Below are 24202 nucleotides of genomic sequence, written 5' to 3'. Positions count from 1 at the left end.
AAATTTCCACTGTGGCCTAATTCAAGCTACTGACATGATGTCCCTGAAAGTGGAATTGGTAAGATATGAGTACAATAGGCTCTTGAAAAACAGGGCAAGCTGCCTGGAGCACACTGTGACTGAGCTCTGTGGCTTAAAACTCATTTTTCCAAAACCAACTGGACATTGTTGGGGCCTCCTGAGCCTTAGGGCAAGCTAGTTTGTTATATACACACTAGACTTTATATATCTATATATGTGCTTAACCTTAGACCATAATTCAGCTGTTACATTTTGTAGGGCTGAGACTTTATTTAAAATAAGCATTCTTTTGGGAGAAAATTGGCTATAGGCTATTCTAGGAATCAGAGTCTTTTTTTCCATTTTATTTTCTTGTTTGGATGTTTGGAATGAATTCATAATTTACACATATTTCTTTAAGTTGAGTACTTACAGACTGCTGACAACTATTGATAACTTTGTTTTTGGGTTCTAAGACGTTTTGGTCTAAACCAATAGCACTTGAAAATCTATATATTCTCTTTAAATGTAATTCATTGAAATATTAATTTAGCAAACTCATTTTATAGTCCAATGAACAGTGACTTGTAAAATAAAGTCTGTTTGATTGCATGACTTCATGAAAAATGCTGATATGTTTAACTTGGCTAATATAGAAAGTGTTCTATTGTTTGTAGTAGTGGTGATGTTTTTCACCAAGTGTGCTGTGTTAAAGCCCATCTAGAATATTAAACATTTGTTACATGTATTGCTGCAAAATACCCTGGTTCTATAATCCTTTAAAGACAAATTGGCTGAAACAAATCTGACCAGTCCTGGGGGTATTAATTATATTTCGAAACGAACTCAAGCCCAGATACACATTTCTAAATTGCAATTTTCATGGAAAGTGATTATTCAGGACTGGTAGTAATATGAAATGTTGTAGTTTAGTAGATGTGTTACATTATGAAAATTGACAAAAGTAAGAGTTTTTTTGTTTTGTTTTGTTTTTTGTGTTTCATGAGACATAACGCCTTACTGTCATCAAACTTCAAAACCTTACTCATACATAATATAAACTTATTTGTGCTAACTTCTTATTTTTAAAATTTGAGATGAAATTGACACATATGTATTATCTAATATAGTAGCTCTTGCAATATATGGTTTTTGAGCATTTGAAGTGTGGCTGGTCTGACTGAGGAACTACATTTTAAATTTTATTTAATTTTAAATAATTAAATTTAAATTCATATGGCCACATGTGGCTAGTGGCTACAATATGGAACAGTGCAGGCTCAGACAGTACCGCTCAACTGGGGATCCAGAAGGGAGTTAAATCGTCATGCCCAAAGGCACACACTGTTTCTAATTAATCAGTTTACCTCTTGTGCATCAAGAATACTATGTATCATTATTAGACTAATTAAGAAAGTAGAGTCTCAAATTATTTTCTGTGAGGCCTAATTCTCTCACAGCATCTAATTGAGAATGGCTGTTTTAGAAAGTTCCCTCATTTCCTTTTCCATTCATACCACCTCCAAAGATCCCCCAAATGAAAATCACTATTCTTTTGTTTGTATCCATTGATGATTTTCGCCTGTTCTTTAACTTCATATAGATAGAAATATGCAGTGTGTTTTATGTTGGGGATGACTTCTGTCACTTTACAAAATGTTTTTGTGATGCATATTGTATCTAGTAATAGTTCATTTATTTGTATTGCTATGCAGTATTTCATTGTATCAACATATCAAAATTTGTTTACCTATTTCTAAATTTGTCCATTTCATTTAAGTTGACAAATTTATTAACATAAAATTTTCATAACATCTTCTATTATCTCATTAATTTCTTTAGTATCTATAATAATGTCCCCTATCTCATATTTGTCAGTAATTTACTTATGCCATCTTGCTAGGACTTTATCAATTTTATAAAAAATTTTAAAAAATGACTTTGACCTTGTTGATTTTCTCTATGGTTTTATATTTTATTTATTCTTTCATCACCATTAGCCCTTTCTTTCACTTATTTTATAAGGTCAAACTAGTTAAAACTAAATCTAGTTTTTCTCATAGGCTTTCATTTATTATATAAATTTCCAGTTATGTATGAAATACCCATTCTTTCCATTTATTTACTGATTCTGCAGACTTTATTGAGCACCTGTCTACCCCATGGAAGGCACTGGGATAAGCATTAGTAAACAAGATCACCACAGTTCTTGCCCTTTTGTCTTCAAAATTTTGTTCAGTAGGTAGATACTAGGAGAGAAATGGCAAGATAGCCAGGCCTGGTGGCACATGCTTATAATCCCAGCTACTTGGGAGGCTGAGGCGGGAGGATTGCTTGAGCCCAGGAGTTTGAGAACAGCCTGGACAACGTAGTGAGCCCTCAGTTTCACTACAGCTATTACCCACCATCCACTGGAGTTCCTTAATCCCTCACTGAGGCTCTGTGGTCCACTGCAAGGACCCTTTGATTCGACATCTCACCACCTATGAACAGCTCAGTAACAGAGATCATAATTTTATGCACAATTCTGTTTTGGGGTAGCCTTGGAGTCTGGAGAGCAAAATCTATCAGCACAGGTTTAATTTTTACCCCCAAACCCTGTATTCTTGGCAGGGAGGACAAGTGGGTCTCAAGGGTAGCAGATTCAGAGCTCTACATATGGGAGCAGCTACATCTACCCCCAAGCTCCCTGGGCTGCACAGTGGTTGATGGACAGATGGGCTTTCACAGTGACACCTTTAGCAAGGCCTCTGGGGTGAACAGCCTGTAGCAGGACATGGTCAGCCTGAAGATTGGGGATGTCAGCTCCTCTGCAGTCAAGGACAGTAGGCTCTGCCATCAGCAGTGTGGCACTGATTGGCATCCTTTCTGGCAATGATGGGACATATGTGAACATGACAGTTTCAAAGCTGACCTCATGGGCTGCCATTGCCAGCAAGCCTGCAAAACCATGGCCTAAAATGGAAACAAAGAGTGGGCCTGTCATAGGGGGTGCACTGCCCACTCCATCTATAAAGCATAACATGGATATTGACACCAGGGATAACAAGGGGCCTATGCTGAAGACCCCAGACCCCCAGGAGACACTATCCTCACAACCCCAGAAGGTGCCTCATCTTCTCCCAATGAAGCTTCCTGCTTTGGCTCAACCACAGTATCAGAACCCTCAGCAGTCACTCCAGACCTACTGGAAATATGGCATTTGGGCAGAGAAGAGGGGCCAACAGTGACAGTAACTCTCCTGGAAATACCAAGACTAATTCTGCCCCAAGTGTAAAAAAAAACTGAAAGCTGCCCACAATTATAATCCTAAAGAATTTGACCGGAATCTCAAAACTGGACATGTGTACATTGTAAAGAGCTATTCTGAGGATGACATTCACCACTCCATTAGGTACTCCATTTTGTGTAGCACAGAACATGCACTATGTACTTGAACAGTGCATTCAGCTCCATAAGCAGCAAGGGGCCTGCCTACCTGCTCTTCAGCATCAGTGGGAGTGGGTATTTCTGTGGGATGACCGAGATGAAGTGCTCTATGGACAGCAGCACCAGTGCTGGAGTCTGGTCTCAAGACAAATGGAAGGGAAAGTTTCGTATCAAGTGGATTTTTGTCAGTGATGTGCCCAATAACCAGCTCAGGCACATCAGACTGGAGAATCATGACAGCAAGCCAGTCATAAACCATAAAACACAGGAGGTGCCTTTAGAAAAAGAAAAACAAGTGCTGAAAATTATTGCTTCCTACAAGCACACAACCTCCATCTTCGATGACTTTTCTCACTATGCGAAATGCCAGGACAAGGAGGAGGTGATGTGCAAAGAATGACACAATCAAAATAAACAATAAGAACAAACCAGTTTCTTGTGTGTTCTAACATTTGATTTTGAAAAAGCGTTTATAAAGCATGTGCTTGGTCAGCTCCAGTGTGTTGTCCTGTGCAGGCGTTGAGTATTGCATCTTTGTCTTTTTGTAGTTGTTTTTTTTTTTTTTTCCCACAGATGGATCCACATTCACTTGTACTTTTTAAAATGATACTGAAAAACTCACTCTCATGCCTGTAATCCCACCACATTGGGAAGTGGGTGGATCATGAGGTCAGGAGTTTGAGACCAGCCTATACTAAAAATACAAAAATTAGGCAGGCATGGTGGTGAGTGCCTATAATCCCAGCTACTTGGGAGGCTGAGGCAGGAGAATTGCTTGAGCCCAGGAGATCGAGGTTGCAGTGAGCCGAGATGGTGCCACTGCACTCTAGCCTGGGTGACACAGTGAGACTCTGTCTCAAAAAAAAAACAAAAAAGTTTTTTTGGATCACCTTATCAATGAGACCAATGTGAAATATAAGTATCCTTAAAAACAAAGAAGGCAAAACAAACAAACCTAGTACATCCCAATTAATTTTTTCTATTTTGTCAGAAATTATGGTCTTTTTCTTAAATTCAGTCATTTAATATCTCCATTTGAGATTTCATATTTCTCACCCCTTTATTGCTTTATGGCAAAGATAAGAAACCATGAGTTTTTTTTTTTCATTGAAAAATATTCTGTTAACATCCCTTGAAAATATTTACCAAGTGGCTTCTCTCTTCCTTACTGCCCTGTTGTCTGATCTGCCTGGATAGTAATGGGATGCAATGTGCAGAGGAATTAGAAAATATTTTAGGTCTGATTCAATGTTTAGTTATTCTTAGTTGTTTGCAGATCATTTTTAATTTCCCCCTTTTTCTTCACTGGAGAATCCTCATGGTGTCTTAAAGTGTTATACCAATAATGCTGAGCTTTAAGTGTAGAAACTCATAGTACAGACAGAGTGAAAGATGATGTCACCGATTGTAAATTTCACCATGTCTAATTTTTTTTTTTCCATTGATTGGGTAAAAACAAAAAATAAACCCATTTAAAAAATGAAGTAAGCCAGGGATGGTGGCTTACGCCTATAATCCCAGCACTTTGGGAGGCCAAAGCGTGTGGATCACCTGAGGTCGGGAGTTCGAGACCAGACTCATCAACATGGAGAAACCCTGTCTCTACTAAAAATACAAAATTAGCCAGACATGGTGTCACATACCTGTAATCCCAGCTACTCAGGAGGCTGAGGCAGGAGAATCGCTTGAACCCAGGAAGCGGAGATTGCAGGGAGCAGAGATTGCAGAGAGCCGAGATCATGCCATTGTGCTCCAGCCTGGGCAATAAGAGCAAAAATTCCATCTCAAGAAAAAAAAAAAAAAAAAAAAAGATTTAAAAAGAATTAGCTTTCATGTTTTGTGAAATGAGGGACTCATGAAATAATTGGACTCACCACTACCTGGAATTTTAGTTGAAGATGAACATAGTGACTCCACCAAAGATTCTACTAGCACTCCAGGAATGGTTCCTTAACTGAAATTGAAATTCACAAATGACAGATAAAGAATTCAAAGTAGGAATTGCAAGGAAGCTCAATGAGATCCAAGACAAGGTTGAAAATTAACACAAAGAAACTTTTAAACAATCTAGGAAATGAAAGAAGAGATAAACATCTTAAAAATAAATCAGAGTTTCTGGAATTAAAAATCTTAAGGAATTTCAAAATATAATCGAAAACCTTATCACTGCACTGGATGAAGCAGAGGATTGAATTTCAGGGCTTGAAGACTGGTCTTCTGAACTAATCTAGGCTGATAAAAATAAAGAAAAAAGAATTTTATAAAATGAGCAAAGTCTTTGAGAAATATGGGATTATGTAAAGTGACCAAACCTATGAATTATTGGGATTCTAAGAGAGTAGAAAAAGTAAACAACCTGGAAAGCATATTGAGGGAGTAATTCAAGAAAAATTCCCTAATATTACTAGAGAGGTAGATATCCAGATACAAGAAATCTGGAGAACACTTGCAAGATACTATACAAAACAAACATCACCAAAGCATATAGTCACCAGAATGTTCAAGGTCAATGCTAAATTAAAAAACACAAATCTGAAAGGCAGCTAGAGAAAAAGGGTAAATCACTTTCAGAGGGAACCATATCAGGCTAACAGCAGACTTCTTGGCATAAACCTTACAAACCAGGAGAGAATGAGGACCTATTTTTTTTTTTTTTTCTTTTTTTTTTTGAGACAGAGTCTTGCTGTCATCCAGGTTGGAGTGCAGTGGCATGATCTTGACTCACTGCAACCTCTGCCTCCCAGGTTCAAGCAATTCTCCTGCCTCAGTCTTCCAAGTACCTGGGACTACAGGCATGTACCACCATGCCCGACTAATTTTCATACTTTTAGTAGAGACGGAGTTTCACCATGTTCCCCAGGCTGGTCTCGAACTCCTGACCTCAAGGAATCTACCTGCCTTGGCCTCCCAAAGTGCTGAGATTACAGGTATGAGCCACCACGCCTGGCCTGAGGACCTATTTTCAGCATTCTCAAAAAAAAAAAAAAAAAAAAGAAAGAAAGAAAAAAGAAAAAGAAAAAGAAAGAAATTCCAAACAAGAATTTCGAATTCTGCAAACAAAGCTTCATAAGTGAAGGAGAAATACAATCATTTTTAGACAAGCAAGTGCTAAAGGAATTTGCTACCACTAGACCAACCTTAAAAGAGACCTAAGGGAAGTCTAAACATGGAAACAAAAGAGTGATACCTGCTACTACACAAACATACTTAAGTACGCGGCCTGTAGACCCTCTAAAGCAAAAACATAATAGAATTACAGAGCAAACAGCTAACAACTTTACAATAGGTTCAAAACCTCATATATCAATATTAACTTTGAACATAAATGATCTAAATATCCCACTTAAAAGCACGGAGTGGCAAACTGGATAAAAAAAAAAGACGCATTCATCCGCTGTCTTCGAGACCAATCTCAAACATAATGACACTCATAGGCTCAAAATAAAGTGTCAGAGAAAGATCTGCCATGCAAATGGAAAAGGAAAAAGAGAAGGAATTACTATTCTTATATCAGAACAAAACAGACTTTAAACCAACAACAGGAAAAAAGAACAAAGAAGGGCAATACATAATGATAAAGTGTTCAATTCAAGAAGACTTAATTATCCTAAATATTTAAGCTCCCAATACTGGAGTATCCAGATGCATAAGACAAGTACTTCTAGACTTGTTATAAGATTTAGACATTCACACAATAGTGAGGACCTTCAACACCACAATGACTGCGTCAGACAGATCATCAAGTCAGAAAACTAACAAAAAAATTCTGGGCTTAAACTTGACACTTGACAAATTGGACCTAATAGACATCTACAGAATACCCCACCTATCAACCACAGAATATACATTTTTTTATCTGCACGTGTAACATAGTCCAAGACTGACCACATAATCCCCCATAAAGCAAGTCTCAATACATTCAAAAAAATCAAAATCCTACCAACTGTACTTTCAAACCATAGTGAAATAAAAATAAAAATAAATAGCAAGAAAATCTCCCCAAACCATACAATTTCATGGAAATTAAGCAATGTCCTCCTGAATGACTTTGGGGTGTATGATGAAATCAAGCCAGAAATAAAAAAAAATTTCAACTAAATAAAAACAGACACAAACTACCCTAATCTATGGGATTTAGCAAAAGCAGAGTTAAGAGGAAAGTTTATAGTGCTAAATGCCTACTTCAAAAAGTTAGGAAGATCTCAAATTAATGATCTAACATTGCACCTCAAAGAACTAGAAAAACAAAGATGAACTAACCCTAAAGCTAGCAAAATAAAAGAAATAACTAAAATTAGAGTGGAACTGAATGAAATCGACACCCAAAAATTCATATAAGGAATTTATGAAACCAACAGTTGGTGTTTGGTTGATAAACCACTAGCCAGATTTACAAAGAGAAAAGATCGAAATAAGCACTGTCAGAAATGACAAAAGTGACATTACAACTGATCCCACAGAAATTAAAAAAAAAAAAAATGCTCCGGGACTATTATGAACATCTCTATGCAAACAAACTGGGAAATCTAGAGGAAATGGACACATTCCTGGAAAAACAACATCTCCCAAGATTGAGTCATGAAGAAATTGAAATCACGAACAGACCAATATTGAGTTCTCAAATTGAATCAGTAATAAAAAAACCTAACAACCAAAAAAGCCCTGGACCAGAAGGATTCATAGCCGAATCCTACCAGATGTACAAAGAAGACCCGGTACTTGTTCTACTGAAACAATTTCAAAAATTTGAGGAGGAGGATCTCCCTCTTAACTCATTATATGAAGCTAGCAACACCCTGACAAATACAACCACTAAAGAAAACTACTGGCCAATATCCCTGATGAACACAGATGCAGAAAATGTCAACAAAATACTAACAAACTGAATTCAGCAGCACATCAATAAGTTAATTGACCATAATCAAGTAGGCTTCATTCCCAGGATGCAAGGTTGGTTCAACATATGCAAATCAGTAAATGTGATTCATCACATAAACAGAATCATGTTACAAAAACTATATGATCATCTCAATAGATGCAAAAAGAGCTTTAGATAAAATCCAACATTCTTTCATGGTAAAAACCCTCGAGAAACTAGGCAACATACCTCAAAATGATGAAAGCCACTTATGACAAACCCACAGCAAGCAACATACTGAACAGGCAAAAACTGGAAGCATTCTCCTAGATAACTGGAATAAGACAAAAATGCCTACTCTTCCCCTCCTATTCAACATAGCATTGGAAATACTAGTCAGAGTAATCAGGCCAGAGAAAGGCATCCAAATAGGAAAATCAGTCAAACTATCTCTTCTTGCTGATGATATAATTCTATTCCTCGAATACCCAGAAGACTCCATCAGAAAGCTCCAGGAATCAATAAACAACTTCAGCAAATCTTTAGGATACAAAATCAATGTACAAAAACCAGCCGTATTTCTATATACCAATACTGTTCAAGCTGAGAGCTAAATCAAGAATACAGGGGGTGGGGTAGAGGGAAGGAGAGCATCACGAAAAATAGCTAATGCATACTGGGCTTAATACCTAGGTGGTGGGTTGATAGGTGCAGCAAACCATCATGGCACATGTTTACCTATGTAACCAACCTGCACATCCTACACATGTACCCCGGAACTTAAAAATTAAAAAGTTTCTGCATATCACTAATCATTAGATAAATGCAAATCAAAAACACAATAATGTAACTCCAGCACTTCGGGAGGCCTAGGCAGGCTGAACACTGGAGGTCAGGACTTTGAGACCAGCCTGGCCAACATGGTGAAACCCCATCTCTACTAAAAATACAAAAATTAGCAGGGCCTGGTGGCATGTGCCTGCAATTTCAGCTACTCGAGAGCTTAGGCAGGTGAATAGCTTAAGCTCAGGGCAGGGTGGTGGAGGTTGCAGTGAGCTGAGATCAGCCTGGGCCACAGAGAGAGACTCCATCTCAAAAAACAACAGCAACAACAACAAAACACCACAATGAAATGAGACGGCATCTCACACCGGTCAGAATAGCTATTACTGAAAAGTCAAAAAACAACAGATATTGGTGAGGCTGCAGAGAAATGGGAACACTTCTACACTCTTAGTAGAAATATAAATTATTTCAGCCACTGTAGAAAGCAGATTGGAGTTTTCTCAAAGAACTTGAAAAACAGAACTACCATTTGACCCAGCAATCCATTACTGGGTATATGCCCAAAAGAAAACAAATTGTTCTACTGAAAGCACATGCACTCTCATGTTTAGTGCAGCACTATTCACAATAACAAAGACACAGAATCAACCTAGGCGCCCATCAACAGTGGACTGCATAGAGAAAATGTGGCACATCTACACTGTGGAATACTATGAAGCCATACAAAAGAATGAAATCATGTGTTTAAAGCAATATAGATGCAGCTGGAGGCCATTAACCTAAGCAAATTAATGTAGAAACAGAAAACCAAATACTGTGTGTTCTCATTTATAAGTGAAAGTTAACCATTGGGTACTTATAACATATAGATGGCAACAATAGACACTAGGGACTATTAGAGTGGACAGGGAGGGAGGGGAGCAGGTGTGGAAAAACTGTTGGTACTATGCTCAGTACCCAGGTGATGGGATCATTTATACCCAAGCCTCAGCATCATGCAATATACCCAGGTAACAAACCTGCACATATACTCCCTGAATTTAAAAGTTGAAAAATTAAAAAAAATTAAAATTGCAAATTTATAACATTATGTAAAAATAAACATTCTGTTCAATAAAGAACTCATTGAATAAAATTAACTGATAATAAGTGGAAAAACATTTTCAAAATCTAACAGCAACTAGTGCTTAATATATAAACTACACAAGTACCTCCTAAAAATCAACTAGAAACAGGCACCTCAGGGGACAGACAAAAATACATGAACATGAAATTACAGAAGAGTAAACTTAGAAAACTAAGAGGCATGTGATAAGATGGTCAGAATGGTGAGTAATTTAAGAAATTCAAGTTCAAGCATCATTCAGCTGTAACTGTAAATGATTATAGACTGGCAGGCATTTGAAAGTTAGGTAATAGCAACCGAGATATGAAGGCCTAAGAACTCTATTGCACTTCTAGTGGTAGTGGTAGTGGTAGTGGTAGTGGATCTGACATGACTTACTCAGATTAAGTATAAGTGTATCCTACAAGGCTACCTTTCTACTTCTGAGTACATATCTCAGGGAGCTTGAGGAGACACATGTGAGGATTTAGGATTTTCTCTGCAGAAATGTTTATCAAGGCAAGAGTTGAAGGCAGCCTGGATGTCTGCCACCTGGACAGAGATGGATAAGCTGGGCCTATAGGTAGGTAATCCTAGATTCCCATCACTGTGACAGTGGGAAAGTAAGCCTGGACATTCATCACTGGGACAATGGGAAAGTAAAACTGAAATCCATCACTGGGACACTGGGTAGTTAAAATGTGGAACATGTAGATGTTTGAATACCAACCATCCTAAAAGAGTACTGTGAAATTTAAAATAGTTTGTACTTTTCTGATTTTATATGTGAAGTCACTTGGAGTGCTGACTTAAAATGTTCATTGGCCACTTAACAAAATGAGAGTGCCCTTTATTAAATTTTTTAAGTCTGAAGGCTAATGGATAAGGGCATAGTAAAGGACTACTGGAATCCATTCCTTATCTTCAAATACTTTCTAAATAAAAAAAAATACATGCAGAACATTTAATAAAGTCTAATAGTGTTAAAAGGATTACAATTAAAAATTCATTCTCCTGCTTCATGTCTTTTTACTTTCAAACCACAGCTTCCTTTGGCAGGCACTTTCACTCTTTTATAATAGTTACTTTATATTTTTAAGTTATATACTTACACTGCTCTCTCTCAATTCATTAGTTTAAGGCATTTATCTAAGCTTGAATATCATAGATCAGGATTTATACTGTCTTGCACCTCCCCTGTGATGATTAATGTTATGTGTCACATTGACTGGACCAAGGGGTATCCAGGTTAAACATTTTGAGTGTATCTCTGGGGGTTTCTAGATGACATTAGTGTTTGAATCAGTGGACTGAGTAAAGTAGATGCTCTTCCGCATGTGAGTGGGCATCATTTAATCTGTTCAGGGTTGATGGCCTGAATAGAACAAAAGGTAGAGGAAGGAGGAATTTGCCCTTTTTTTTTTTCCCTGCCTCACTGTATGAGTTGGAACTTCTCATTGCATCTTCTCCTGCCTTGGCCTGGAATATACTTACTTACGTGCAGATGGTAGATCATGGGACTTCTTATCCTCCAGAATCATGTGAGCCAATTTCTCACAATCTCTCTCTCCACATCAATCTATTATGTATGTACTTATGTATGTATGTATGTATGTATCTATCTATCTATCATCTATTATATCTATCTCCTATTGGTTTTGTTTCTCTGTAGAACTCTAATACATCCCCACATTTCCAATATATACTATTTTTGGTAATATAGTTTTTTGTTAATATTTACAGTTTTAATTTTTATGATGTTTTAAATATCTTCTGAGTCAAATAGTATACTATAATAATGAAATAGTACTGCATTGGCTAATTATAGAAGACTTGGCTACACTGTGCCTTGTAAATAAAGGAGTTAATGCTGCCCACATAGTTAGAAGTCCAGAGATAGGCAGCTCAGTGATGATGAATAGGCTTCACTATGCCAAGTTCCATTCTGACTTTCCAGTTCTTCTCATGTGACTATTTATATCATGCATGTCACTTCTAGGTCGCAAGATTAATGCTTTATTTTCAGCATTCATCTATATTTCAGACAGGAAGAAAGAAAGAAAACAGGCAGAAAGCTTGAGCCCTCTGAGTCTTTTTTCTTTTAAAATATTTTCCTAGAAGCTCTACCTAATAATGACTTACATTTACATCTCATTAGCTAGAGCAGGGTCACATGGTCTCCCTTTTAGCTGAATATTGGCCTTCTTCAACTGGTCTTTTAATTTTCTTTTCTCTCCTATTCTTTAACTCTTTTCTTTTTATTCAATTTTTTGGGAAATTTTCTAATTTCTAAATTTATTTTTTGAATATGCTATTAATTTTTCTAATTCTATCTGTTACATTTTTAATTTAAAAGAACTTGTTTGGGTTTTTTGTTATTTTCATAGTGGTCTGTATCTTGTTTCTTGATATAACTTGTTCTCTTATCTCTCTTAGAAAATTGAAGATGATTACTTTGAAGCTTGCTGTTATATTCTATGCTGGTTGTGTTTCCTTTGAATCTCTTGCTTTAATTGTTCTTTTGAGTTTTCTCAAATAGCTTAAGATCTTTAGGCATGAGATATGAGATAAGAGCCATAGTCTTCTTGGGCCTTCATAACAAAGCACTGTAGATAGAGTGACTTGAACAACAGAATTTATTTTCTTATAGTTCTTGAGTCAAGTTCAAGATCAAATTGTGGGCAGAGTTGGTTTCTTCTGAAGGCTTTGCCTCTTGGCTTGGAAATCACTCTCTCTTTTCCTGTGTCTTTACATAACCTTCCCTCTGTATGTTTGTGTCCTTATTTCCTCTTCTAAGCACACCAGTCATATAAGGCCCACCTAGGACTTCATTTGAGCTTAATCACTTATCTCTATAAAGATCTATCTCCAAATACAGTTACATTCTGTGGCACTGGGTTGGGGGGCGGGCATTTAGGACTTTAACATGTGGATTTGGGGGGACAAAGTTCAGTCCCTAAACAATCTTCATGGATATGTGGGGCAAATCGATTTTGTTATTCTCTTCTGAGTGCTTTGAAGTCTAATCAGCCAATATTTTGCTAAATGCACTGGTTTTTATTTTCCTTCTTTCTATATTATATTTTGAGTTCGAATATATATCTTGGTTTTAATGAATGTGGAATTTCTATTTCTTTGTCTACTTGTGAGTTCTGGGAAGTATCTTGGAGGACAAAATGAATAGAAAGAGTAGAATGCTTTCTGTTCTTCATCTTAAAAATCAGAAATCTCTATCAATACTTCTTGTCATAGGTTGGCTTCCCAAAAAAGGACTCTGAGATGGATATTACTGTGCAGAAAGTTTATTAGGAAGCACTGCTGAGATCAACTCCTGTGGAGGTCAAGGAAGTAAATGAAAGAGAGTTTGGCAGAAGTAGAAGTTGGGATGTGATGTAGTCTCAACGAAGGCTTCAGCTGAACGGGGAGCTCTGAAGCTGGGATGGCTGTCAGAGTTGTTCTGCATTGCAGTGAGTGCCTTTGTACTTCTGCATCAGTCAATTGTTAATGTGGGCCGGCCCATGATGGGAGAGTGACCTTGATTCAGCTGGCTTTTTTAAAAAATTATACTTTAAGTTCTAGGGTACATGTGCACAACATGCAGGTTTGTTACATATGTATATTTGTGCCGTGTTGGTGTGCTGTACCCATCAACTCATCAGCACCCATCAACTCATCATTTACATCAGGTATAACTCCCAATGCAATCCCTTCCCCTTCCCACCTCCCCATAATAGGACCCAGTGTGTGATGTTCCCCTTCCCCAGTCCAAGTGATCTCATTGTTCAGTTCCCACCTATGAGTGAGAACCTGCGGTGTTTGGTTTTCTGTTCTTGTGATAGTTTGCTGAGAATGATGGTTTCCAGCTGCATCCATGTCCCTACAAAGGACACGAACTCATCCTTTTTTATGGCTGCATAGTACTCCATAGTGTATATGTGCCACATTTTCTTAATCTACTTAATCACTGATGGACATTTGGGTTGATTCCAAGTCTTTGCTATTGTGAATAGTGCTGCAATGAACATACGTGTGCATATGTCTTTATAACAGCATGATTTATAATCCTTTGGGTATATACCCAGTAATGGCTTTTTTTTTTAGGCATAGTATATTTCTGGAGAGGGCTGACATCTAAGGGCTGTAAGTTGGCAGAATTTCCAGAGGCTGGAATGTAGGTCCTTCATTCCTGAGGGCGATCCAGGTAGCTCATTACAGCATCATCCGCCCTTCTGCACATATACCTTATGATGTATTCAAACTGGTTGACTGTGAATCTTCATCTCTCCTTTCCTCATCTTATTTATCTTCTTAGGTCATGAATCTCTACTTCTAATTTTGACCTGTCAGAATTTTATTGTTTTTCAAGAACCAGTTAAAGAGTCACGCTTCTTATGAAGTCTTCATCAATCATCATAGTAAAAAATAAAAGGTATCTTTATTCTCTGAAACCCTTTTGACCCTGGATTTTTATCTCAAGTATGGCACATAGCATATTCTGCCTTAATTGTGGTTCACTATATAATTAGAACTCCTAATTGTAAGAAATTGTTAATTTCTTACGTGTGAGAAACTACAATATTGTTGAAATGTCTGCATACTAGAAATTCTATAAATTTTCTTGGAATTTAGTATTCATTGAAATACATCCACTGCAGATCTAGACAACCAGAGATGGCCAAATGCCTTGTCTTGTAAAATGTCAAAGTAATGCACAAACAACTGACAGTAACAGCTAAGTCCCTTATCTCTTCTTAACCTAGAGCAGTATTTTCAATGTTTTAAAATAGCTTGTGCTTGATGCAGTATTTCAATGGACAGGATAATAAACATCCATAAATCAAGGTACAGTTTTTGGAAGAATTGCATAACTTTTGCCTTGTCAAAGGGTTTTGGTATGAATGGAACTGGATCTTAATCTTTTTAAGGACACTTTCTGCATTTCTATATGGCTAGTGATTTATTTTTTGTTTGTTAGGGGTCATATTTTCATAAATTATAGATTTTCTCAATAGTTTACAGGTCTTAAATATTTGAATTATTATTAACTGAAATGAATTAAGAAAAGCCTATCAAAGACATGAGAGTAATTCAAAATATTTGGTCATCTTTACACATGATTGAGCTATATTAGTTTATTAAATTAATAGCCTATGAATAAAAAATAATAAACATATGATATTTCTTAGTAGTCTAGTGTCTGCTCTTTTCTGATTGACCCTACTTCATGTAAGTCCAAGAATTTTCTCTAAGTAATCATTGTGTTTAGTTCTTTTGTAATTGGTATGTGATATCTTCTCCTTAAAATTCTCTCATTTTTCTGATTTCACTGCTTTATTTCATTCTTTATTTGCATAGAAGTTTTTAACTACATGTGACCCAATGCACACATCTATAGTACGTATTTCTGAAATAAAAGTTTCATGAAACAATACTTAGGGTGTAGGTACACTCAGGTGTTTTATTTTCTTTTTCTTCGAATGCAGTAAGATACTGGTTGTGATCCATTATACCCATTTGACCAACCCTAATGTACCAAAATCTGCAGTTTAAAGATCCTGCTTTAGAGGGCTAACCCTTTCTTAGTCTCAATTATCACTCTTTTAATCATGTGACACCCAGAACTGATTTCTCATCTAATCTTTTCTTTGTTTTCTACCTTAATCCTGACTGTCTCCAGGCCCTCATCATTTTATACCTCGATTCACATAGTATCTTGCTATCTGGTCTCCCTACCTATATTCTCTTTCCTCCAACTTACTGCCTTCTAATCTGCTTTCAGAATACCAATTCTTTACTCCTCTTACACAAAGTATCTATCATATTGCTTAGAAGATCAGTTTTCAATGAATGCTTTTTGAATTGATTGAACACTTAAATTCCCCAGGGATTTTATCAATAAGATAGCTATCTAAGATGGTACCCAGAGTTTCTCAACTTTGGTGCTAGTCTACTTCACCAGACTTCTCACCTGCTAAATGAAATAATGCCTGATGAATACTATGTGTTTGGTATGTAATAGCCATCATATCTGGCATCACCATCAATATTATTATCTTTATGAACTCTCCATTTAAACTGTGTTTACTCTGCCCATGTAAGTCTGCCTTTCTTTCTGTTTGTCTAAGTTTGTGTCTCTGCGTTGTTTCTTTTGTAAGACCTCAATGGTCATGCCATTTCTCATGTATCTCTTCCACATTTGAACTTTTATATTACTGATTGTTTGAATCTCTCATGCCTGCTATGAATGCCAGCTAACTGTGTTATAAAGTGCTTCCTAGAAAAAAATATTATGTGGAATGATTTTCTTTGGCTATAAGGGCTTAAATACTGCATAAAAATGAACAAAGAAAGAAAGGAAGAAAAAAGAATAAAAGATAGTAAAAGCAATGAAAGGGAAAAGAATAAAATAATATTCTATGTAAAAATAAATTTGAAAAATTATGGGTTAAGTGAAGTTAAAGCTACATTTTAAAATATTTGACTACAGGATTTATCAGAGTCTTAACGCTATAAATCTCCAAAGGGTAAAAATTATATATAGTCATTCCCAAGAGCCAATTTATAAAACTATAGATTCATTTGTGGTCACAACAATCTTCCAGGACTTGAATTCCTCAGAACGTACTTCGAGTAAATGCTAGCATAGGGTGTAATTATTTCATACATACTCTTTAGTTTGCCTTCACAACATCTGGGTTTATCAAATAGTGTTATATTCCCAGTTTAACAGATGAAGCAATTGAGACTTAAAGAGGCTTAAGCATTTGCCTAAGATCACAAAGCCTTTAGAGGCAGCACTAGCATTTGAACTTCTAGTTCCGGAGTCCAGGCTTAGCCTCACCTGTTGGGAAGATGACCTCTTGATAACCTCTCTGATCTGTAAAAACGGGGCTGCTGGGCAGATTCAGTGAGATGTGGGATGTAAACTACATGGCTTTCAAAAAAGGTTAGCTCCCTTTATTTTTGCCATTTAACACGTTATTTTATTTTATTATTTTAAAAAATGATGTGTCTTGATTCTTTATGTAGATAACCTTGATTGAAGAGAAGCTTATACACCTCTTTTCAAGTCTTTATAAAGCCAAATCCAGTGCTACTTAGATAAATACAAATTTCAGAGGTTCATAATTCCTTGTAATAAGAAAAGAATATCTGAAGATTATCTTTCGATTTTGAACATGTCACTTTTAATGTGGATTATTATCTGGGTATTATATATATGTTTTAAAACAGCAGTTATGTGTACTTCTTTTGTATGGTATATTTTCATTGATTATCATTTGAGAGGGTAACGAACAGTTTAGAGTAACATTGTGCAAATTCTGAGATTAACTAAATTTTGCAAAACTTTAATTTAAAAATATTAACAAAAATAATATTTACTATAATTCAAAGTAAAAGAATACAAAAGCACACTTGACTGGCCTTTGACTTTGGGTGTGTGGGGAGTCATCATTGTCCCATAAAAATATCCCGTTATGATTTATTACTGTAAACAGACTTCCAGCTCTGTATTACATGCCGAGTTTCTAACTTCACTTTATTCAATTTCAAACTTTCAGCACAGCATCTTGACCCTTTAGCATATGGTTCAGCCTAAATTTCAAATTATATTTTCACATTTTTCCTTACTTATTCCTTAATTTCTGACTCATTAGTCTCCAAACATGTCCTCTGGCTTCTTTCCCAGCTTGCTCATGTTGACCCTTCTGTCTGTTGAAATCATAGGCACCATCTCATGCCTTTCTCAAAATTTCATCTTCTCGATGAAGACTTTCTTAGCCCTTTCACCTGAACTTGAATTCTGATACCAGTTGAAGTGATACAACAGTTTTTATATCAATATACCAATATTATTCTATCTCTCATATTATTCTGTTAGACGTTTTCTGTTTTTTCTCCCACTTCCCCATTCTCCACCTCCCCTCCCACCCTATGCTCCCAGACTCTTGGAGGAGGATTTGAGAATATTAAATTGGTCATATTGATCTTTGTATTACAATGACAGCAATAACAATAATAAAAACAATAGATTCTAAATCTTGTTGAGTATTCACTAGTTGAAGACGGTGTAGTACTGTTACATTATAATATATCATGAGTTTATACAACTTCACAATGACACAGCTAATATTTTTACTTCATATTATAGATGGGAAAACTCAGGCTTAGAGAAGTCACCCAGGTCAGTTAGGGAGTGAGAGGGCCATGATTTGACCCCTGGCACTAGGATTCCAGAGCTCATATTTTGGACTACTGCATAGGATTGTAATCTCCAAAGGTGCATCACCTATAGTAGAAGTTCAAAAGAGGTAAAAATTGAATTTGCATTTTCAAAGAAACATGCTTTTATATATTAAATTTTGGTGCATTATGGTTAGTCTATGTTACATTTGTGTTTCCTTCACAAACATGCATTGCTTCCTTCAAAAACATGCTCATAGCAGTACCTTACTTTTTATAAAATATTATTTTTATGAGAATTAACATAAGCACTCTATGGAGTATAAAAGATTAGGTTGACTATGATTTGAAAAACAAGGGATTTAAATAATTGACTACTTATCATACCAGTCGAGGAAACATGATTTTTCAAACTCAAGTTAATAATTTTTCCATTATGAAGCATCATTCGGTGGAAATGTTAATGATACTTGTTTCTACTGCTTATTACCAGGTATTTTTAGCTTATCTCTTTTGAAATAATTCAAGGTTATCCTTCTGCCTATTTACTGCAGGCCAGGAAGGGCAAATAGACACAGTCTCAAGGATCATCCATGTTTGTTCCATTAGTAGTAGCTGCCTGGATCCCTGAGTTGAGATTCTGAATCTTTGCCCATGTCCTCAGGAAAGAGTTCTATCATTAGTTAGGAGAACCTGACATATTTGGTGCAAATAACACGGTGTCTGCCACACATCTGTCATTTCTACTGTAGGCTGCTGTCTTTCAGTATTGTGTAGACATATGTTAACGTATAAGTGAATTTTGGTATTAAGACATAACTGACCAACCAAATGCCTAGACTACAAAGAGTGAATCATTCCAACCTGGAGATTTTGGAATAGATCCTTCTTTATATTACTTTATAATGCGTGAATGTGCAGATATTTTAGCATTATTTCGATTAGTATCTCTGTTATGACATGATTTACACATTCCTATCCTGTGTTATGTATCTCAACACTCTTTTCTTATTGTTTCTGTTATTGAAGAACTTTCAACAACTCTGGGTAATGCCAAGAATACATTGGCTAAAACATTAATTTTATTTTTGGACCATTGCCTGGTTAGATGGAAAACATATACAATATGTGGTAAGTTTATTATATTATTATCTAGCTGTTTCCTCTGTATTTCCTTTTGTACCTACTGAATAAGGGTAGTCAATGAAAGTATTGCATTAGAATGATGACATTCCATTTGTCAATGCCTTACTTGCTGTTTTCTAGCTAGCTTTAAGGAATACTTATGCATCTTCATTAATCTTTACTACATTAAATCTAGTAGTAATTACACTTAAAGTCACTTCACACTTGCAGACTTTGCCTTTTGCTAAGGGTATTGTCTATGTTTGAGTCTTTTGTCTTTTTCCTTAAGTTATATGATCATTTCAGTGAAGTAAAAGGATAGGTGATTACCTTTATTTCTTGGTGGTATCATGTACATTGTTTATGCTGATTAAAGGTGAAATCATATTTGCTTTTCAAATTCTAAAGCTAATTTGGGTTTTACTGGAAATATTACAAACCTAAATTTTGCCACATTTTTTTTCATCTCTGCATGGAGTTTTTCACCTATATCATCACATACTCTTACCTACTATAATCCCATTGATAGAGATCTGCATATGGATCTCTAATACAAGATAAACACTTTTAGAAAGAGTTGTCTTAGTGTCTACATGACATGAAGAAACTAAGCTGCAATATTACTTCTAATAATGTGGATTTATTTATTTTTATTTATTTATTTTTTGAGATGGAGTCTTACTCTGTTGCCCAGGCTGGAGGGCAGTGGCGCAATCTCGGCTCACTGCAACCTCCGCCTCCTGGTTTCACGCCATTCTCCTGCCTCAGCCTCCCGAGTAGCTGGGATTACAGGCGCCCACCACCACGCCTGGCTAATTTTTTGTATCTTTAGTACAGATGGGGTTTCACTGTGTTAGCCAGGATGGTCTCAAACTTGTGACCTCATGATCCACTCACCTTGGCCTCCCAAAGTGCTGGGATTGCAGGCATGAGCCACCACACCCAGCCAGATTTATTTCTAAATAAAATTTCAATAAAAATTTTCTTACAGATAACTTTCATCCTCACCTTATATTCTACTATATATGTATTTTTTAGCTATGGGCATTTGTACCCACTCTGACTAGTTTAAACGGAAAAGGATTTATTCAGGATTATTAGCAATTTACACGATAATTAAGAGAACTGAAGGAACAGACTTGAAATAATTAAACTGCTACAGGAACCTGCTAGGATATTCTATAGTTTAAATGCACTGAATTATTTAAAAGATATATTATAGGAAGTAAGGGGTGAGGGAGGAACCTATAAATTAAAAGAGACTTAAAAGACACATCAGATTCTTAAAGAGGGTGCAAGATTAAATTATAGTGTCTAAGGATGCATACTTAGGTGATAACATGATAATGAAACAGAAGGAAGTGAATGTTACAAATGTCAGAACAGTGATTAAATTTAGGAGAATAAGGGACTTATTACTGTGATGAGTTACATGGAGGAGTTTCTGGGTGGCTTGCAAAATTCTACTTTATGATCTGCGTGGTAGTTATAAGAGAGTTCATCTTAAAGTAACTCATCAAGTTATTCATTTTTCAGTTTTTTTTATCATTTTATTTTCAAAGAAAATATTTGAAATTTAGGAGCTAGATTACTTTTATAAATGTGTTGTGTTTGCATATACCATGTTTTTTATTGGAAGAGTTATATTAGAGAACTTTTACAGTTGAGTCATATCTAAAAACTATTTAAACATCTCCTACAACAGCAGTGAACTCAGACTAAGTTAAGGTAAATCTTTACTCAGATTAAAAAGCAAATACATATAATTCTTCTTCTAGTGATGGTGTGTAGCATTAAATACCAACAAATTGAAAGTTTAAATACATAATAGATAAGAATGACTATGAAGATTATTAGTTTTTGAAAGCAGAGAAATCTTGGCCGAGGTAAACTTGCTTGAACTGAAATGTTTGTATCTTCGTACATTTTAGATGTAGCTGGATAACTCACATAATAATTGATTTCAATTTACTATTAAGACAGCATAACAAAACTGTTTTAAACTGTCCAGCTATCTTTTTCTTTCCTCCTCTGGTAAGATCCCCTTCCCACCTGCTCTACCCTATTCCTTGCATTTCCTTAGGGGACTGGCCCTCTTCTATTCCAGTTCTGGTGTGTTTGTGATGACAGTACCCTTCTTCTCAATTAAAAAATCAGCCCAATGAACATGTGATCCAGGCTAGACCAATCAGAGGCCTTCTCTGAAATTTTATATACTAACTGAAAAAAGGGGATTTTTCTGTGTGTTCTGCGGTCATTTGATATGTGCCTAAAGAGGAGAATTTTCTGACACTCTCATAAAAGTAGTTCTGAGAGCTGGAGAGAAAGGGAAGCAGAAACGCTTGACAATATCGTTTGAGGTCTCATTTGCATCTGAATCCAGCTCTGCCTTACATTTCTCAGTTGCATGAACAAGTAAATTCCTTATTCCATTTTTGCTTATACTAGTTTAAAGTGTGCTTCTGTCATTTGTGAATGAAAGTTTCAACTATTTTAGGGACAAAGTAATACATTTTGTCTTTTTTACTTCTTTGATATCAGTTGACAAATGTCACAAATGTCATTTTGACACACTAAAATAGGACAGGGAAGAATTAGGATTAATCAAGTATCTGAGTCTTGATCTGCCACCTAATTTCAGAAATTGTTGTCAGTCTTCTAGATTCTCATTAACATTTAATAAAGACATTTGTCAAGATTAATCAATATACCTGGCAATTGTTAATTAAGCTCTCCTAAAATATCTCCTCTTTAGCACTTAAATATTTGCTTTGGAATATATATGATGGATCGTGTACAATTTGCTAATGACAAGAAGGATGCATTTACCTTGAAGTTAATAATATTTTTAAATTTTAGATTTGGAAATTAAGCATCTTTAATTTTTAAGAAGGAAAATAAATAGTTACTATACCCGAGGAGCCCCGTCTGTATACAATCTGATTTGGAGGGTGTCATATTCTAGCCTTTGAGCTGATGGTGTGATGGGATGAGAATGTTGGGGACTCTGGGAGGGGAAAAGTGTGATTTGTATGTGGAAGGATGTGAGTCAGTGGGGAGTCACAAGGCAAACTGTGATAGGCAGATTTTAAATGGCTCTCAGTGATCCCTGCCTCCTGGTATTCATACTAGACGTAATCTCCTCCTCTTGAGTGTAAGCTAGGACCAGTGACTCTCTTATAAGGAATAGAATATGGCAAAAGTGATGGGATGTCACTTTCTAAACTAGGTTATAAAAGACTGTTTTCTGTCTTGCTTACTCTCTCCTTTCAAAATTATTTTCAACTTTCCCTTATTGTACTAGTTTATTGAATATCAGTATCTTGCTGATATTTAGCCAAAGATGAAGTTTACCACTCGCTTTGGGCTGCATTTTCAAGCAGCTTGACTCTGGGAAGACTGGTCTCTCCTGTCCACTGTGCTGGCAGCCACTACAGGTCTCATACTGCATGCGCCTTCGATTATCTTTTTCACCCGGCCTAACTGAAAACACACAGGAAAGGGAATTCTCAAGTACATAATTCATCCCAGCCACATTGCCATATTACAAAGCTACTGAAATTACTCAGGGTCCAATTTATTTAGGAATGACAGGATAAATGCATGATTATTTTCCTTAATTTACTAGTTTTCAGGAAGATGAATTGTTTCTTTATCATCCCCAGAAGTTGGCAAATTTGTTTTTTTTAATTAACTTTTAATGTTAGAATGGGTTTAGATTCAGAAAAGGCTTATGGAGATATTACATAGATCCCCCATATACTGCACATCATTTCCCTTATTATTATTTTACATTAATATAGTATGATTTTTATAATTAATAAATAAATATTGATACATTATTAGTAAATAAAATTCACACTTCATTCATATTTTCTTATGTCCTTTTTTTTCTATTCATTACATTTAATGGATACCACACTACATTTAGTGTCATGTTTGTTTAGGTTCCTCTTGGCCGTGACAGTTTCTAATACTTTCCTTGTTTTGGATGACCTTGGCAGTTTTGAAAAGCACTGCTCAGGCATTTTCTGGAATGTTCCTAAATTGGAATTTGTAGGATGTATTTCTTATGATTAGACTTGAGTTAAATGTTTTTGGGAGCAGAACCATAGAGGCAATGTTCCATTTTCATTCTATCATATTCAGGGTACATGCTTTCAATGTGACTTATCACTGTTGATGTGGACTTTTCATCCGCTGGCTGAGTTTCTTCATCTTTGCCTAAATATCATCAGCTTATCAAGTTTCTCCACTGTATAGCTACTCTTTCCATGCTTCCCTTACATACTATACTCTTTGGAAGGTCACCATGTACAGCCCACACTTAAGAGAGTGGGGAGCTATGCTTTACCTCCTTGGGTACAGAATAGCAACATAAATTATTTGGAATTCTTCTGCACGGGCAATTTGTCCATTTTTCCCCACTTTTTTTTTTTTTTTTTTTTGAGATGGAGTCTCACCCTGTCACCCAGGCTGTAGTGCAATGGTGTGATCTCTGCTCACTGCAACCTCCACCTCCCAGTTCAAGCGATTCTCCTTCCTTAGCCTCCTGAGTAGCTGGGATTACAGGTGCCTGCCACCACGCCCGGCTAATTTTTTGTATTCTTAGTAGAGATGGGGTTTCACCATGTTGGCTGGGCTGGTCTTGAAACCCTGACTCCGTGATCCGCTTGCCTTGGCCTCCCAAAGTGCTGGGATTACAGGCGTGAGCT

General features: G+C 36.2%; 1 pseudogene; it reads left to right on the top strand.

The window, feature by feature from the left end:
- The window catches only part of LOC104682126, a 105579-nt pseudogene extending 101729 nt beyond the window's left edge, over window positions 1-3850 (top strand).
- Window positions 3851-24202: the final 20352 nt, after the last annotated feature.

This window comes from Rhinopithecus roxellana, chromosome 3 (genome assembly GCF_007565055.1).
Source record: "Rhinopithecus roxellana isolate Shanxi Qingling chromosome 3, ASM756505v1, whole genome shotgun sequence".
Lineage (NCBI taxonomy): Eukaryota > Metazoa > Chordata > Mammalia > Primates > Cercopithecidae > Rhinopithecus > Rhinopithecus roxellana.
Note: the sequence above shows the minus strand (reverse complement) of the source record. Positions and strands in the feature narration are given on the sequence as shown.